The sequence below is a fragment of the Panthera pardus genome, unplaced genomic scaffold, assembly GCF_024362965.1.
Source record: "Panthera pardus isolate Hobbes unplaced genomic scaffold, ASM2436296v1 HiC_scaffold_295, whole genome shotgun sequence".
NCBI classification, from domain to species: domain Eukaryota; kingdom Metazoa; phylum Chordata; class Mammalia; order Carnivora; family Felidae; genus Panthera; species Panthera pardus.
In genome coordinates this window covers 2,501-5,000 of record NW_026526871.1, presented here as the reverse complement: position 1 = coordinate 5,000, position 2,500 = coordinate 2,501, and the positions used below count along the sequence as shown (strand labels likewise).

At 76.6% G+C, this 2,500-nt stretch overlaps 1 non-coding gene across 1 annotated transcript; it reads left to right on the top strand.

The window, feature by feature from the left end:
- Window positions 1-1,219: 1,219 nt before the first annotated feature.
- LOC128774130 (5.8S ribosomal RNA) lies at window positions 1,220-1,371 on the top strand. The gene has a single exon (XR_008418547.1). It is a non-coding gene; the product is annotated as a 5.8S ribosomal RNA (ribosomal RNA).
- The last annotated feature ends 1,129 nt before the right edge of the window (window positions 1,372-2,500 follow it).

The window sequence follows — 2,500 nt, the reverse complement described above, 5'->3', positions numbered from 1 at the left end:
TCTCGCCCGTCCCGGGGGGCCTCGGAGCCTCGGCTCACGCGGGGCGCCCCGCCGTCCGCCGCCTCCCGCCGCCCGCCCTGGATGGCTCTCCGCTCCGTCGGGGGTCCGTCCCCCGGGCCCGTCTTCCTGCCTTGCGCCTCTCTCTTTGCCCCACCCCGCAGACCTTACTTACCAACCCTTCCTTCCGCCCTCCCTTCAGGCCCCGGGTCCGGTCCGGGTCCGGCCTTCCGTCTCCTTCCCCGCCTCCTCCCCGAACCGCCACCCCCCACGCCCTTGCCCGCTCGTGCCCCGCTTCCCGCCGCAGCCCCCCTCCCGCAGAGGGGGGGGGGGCCTGGGCCGCGGGTGCGGGGGAGGGGACGGTGAGGGTTGGTCGGTGCCACGGGGAAGGTGTGCTCGGAAGTGAGGGCGGGGCCGGGGCCGGTCAGCCCCGGCGGCCCTGGATGGGGGGGGGAGAAGAAGGGTCGTGTGGGGGTCGTGGGGGGGGGAAGCGAGGGGCGTCGGGCGGCGGCGGTCTGTGGGGGGGGCGGTTAGCCCCCGTCGGAGCCTCCGTCACGGGCCGGCAGCGTCGGGGCTTTCGGTTGCCGTTTGTGGGTCCGGCCGCGGCCCCGGGGGGGCCGGCGTCGAGGTGGTTGGCGGTGTCGCGGGCTCCCTCGTCCCCCACCCACCTCGCCCGCCTCCATCCTGTCCAGGTACCTAGCGCGTCCCGGCGCGGAGGTTTAAAGACCCTTTGGGGGTCGCCCGTCCGCCTCGGGTCGGGGCGGTCGGGCCCGTGGGGAGCCGTGGAGGCTGGTCTTCCCGTGTCTCCTCCAGACTCCGCTGCCCGCCCCCCGCCGCCCCAGGCCGGGGCGCCGCCGCGCTTGCGCCCGCGCCACGGCCCTCCCCGGTTGCCGGGAGGGGGCTTGCCCGGCGGCTGCCGGGTGGTGCGTGAGCGTGTGCGTGTGCGTGCGCCCCGTGTCCCTTGGGTGTGTGTTGGGGGGAGGGGACAGGCGGGAACCCCCTGGGCGCCTGTGGGGTTGTTCCGAGCTCGCCCCGCGCGTCGTCCGCGTGGCGGGGCGGGCTGCTGGACTTGCCCTGTTCCAACCCTTCCGACCTCTCGGAGTCTGGTCTTTGTTGTCTCTCGCTGGCCGGCCGGAGGCACCCTTCGGGGATGTGCTGTGCCAGGTTGGGGGGGTCGCCCCTTTTCGGGGTTGGCCCTCCCGGCGATCACAAAAACTCGTACGACTCTTAGCGGTGATCACTCGGCTCGTGCGTCGATGAAGAACGCAGCTAGCTGCGAGAATTAATGTGAATTGCAGGACACATTGATCATCGACACTTCGAACGCACTTGCGGCCCCGGGTTCCTCCCGGGGCTACGCCTGTCTGAGCGTCGCTTGCCGATCAATCGCCTCCCCCGGGTGGGTCTCTCTCCCGGGGGTAAGGCGCGGCTGGGGGTTCCCTCGCAGGGCCTGTCCCGCCGGCGCCCGCCCCTGCCCGAGTGCGCCCCGCCACGCCCGCCTGCGCGGCGGTTCGGTGTGCGGGGTCGTCTGCGGGCCGGGGAGAGGGTCGTCCTGGCCGCCGGGCCCTCCGTCCCCCTAAGTGCAGACGACGGTGGCCGCCGCTGCCGGCCCTCCCTCCTTCCTCCTCCTCCTCCTCCTCCTCCTCCCCGCCCCCCTCCCCGGCCCCGTGTGTCCGGTCCCCGCCGCCTCCCTCAGCACCCCCCTCGCCCCCGCCTCGCCCCGCCGGGTCCGCTCGGCGGTGGCCTGTGTGTGGGACGTGGGAGGGCGTGGGACGGGGGCTGGGGGCCGGCGCCCGTGGGGCGGTGGCGTGGGGTGGTTGGGGGGGGGGGGAGAGGTGGGGCTGGGGGGGAGAGGCCGAGGCGGCCGGTCGCCGCCCGCGAGAAAAGGGAAGGGCGAGGAGAGCTCGCGCCTGAGGGCCGCGGCCGCCGCCGCGGTCCCTCTGGAGGAGATCCCTCGTGCCGCACGCGGTCTTTGGGATCGCCGCCCGGGTCTCGGGAGGGTTTTGCGGTGCCCCGTGCCGCGCGGTCCCGCGGGCCGTCGTGGGGGGTGGAGGCGCGGATCCGGAGCGCCGTCGTTCTCGCCGCCTTGCCCCGGGCGGCGACCGCGGCGGTCCGGCCGTGGCCCCCTCCTCTCCCGGTCCGCGGCCGTGCGGTCGGGGGCCTGAGCCGCGGCCCCGCCCCCGCTCCCCGCCGGCGATCCCGGCCCCCTTTGCCCTGTCGGGGCGGCTCGCGCCGAGGCCGAGTCGCGCGCGGGGCTGCGCCCCGGGGATGCGTGCCCCGGCGGCGGCCCGCGGGACGCCGCGGCGTCGCCCGCCGCTGCGCGCTTCCCCCCGGGTTGCGGCCGCGCCGCACTGCGTGCCCCGAGCCCGCGTTGTCGCGGTGTTGGGGGGGGTGTTGGTTCTCCGCGGGGGTCTCTGTGGCTGGAGGCGTGCCGCGCCGTCCGCCGGGCCCGGTCCGGGGCCGCGGTGGGAGCGCGGGGCACGTGGGACGTGTGTGGGGGGAG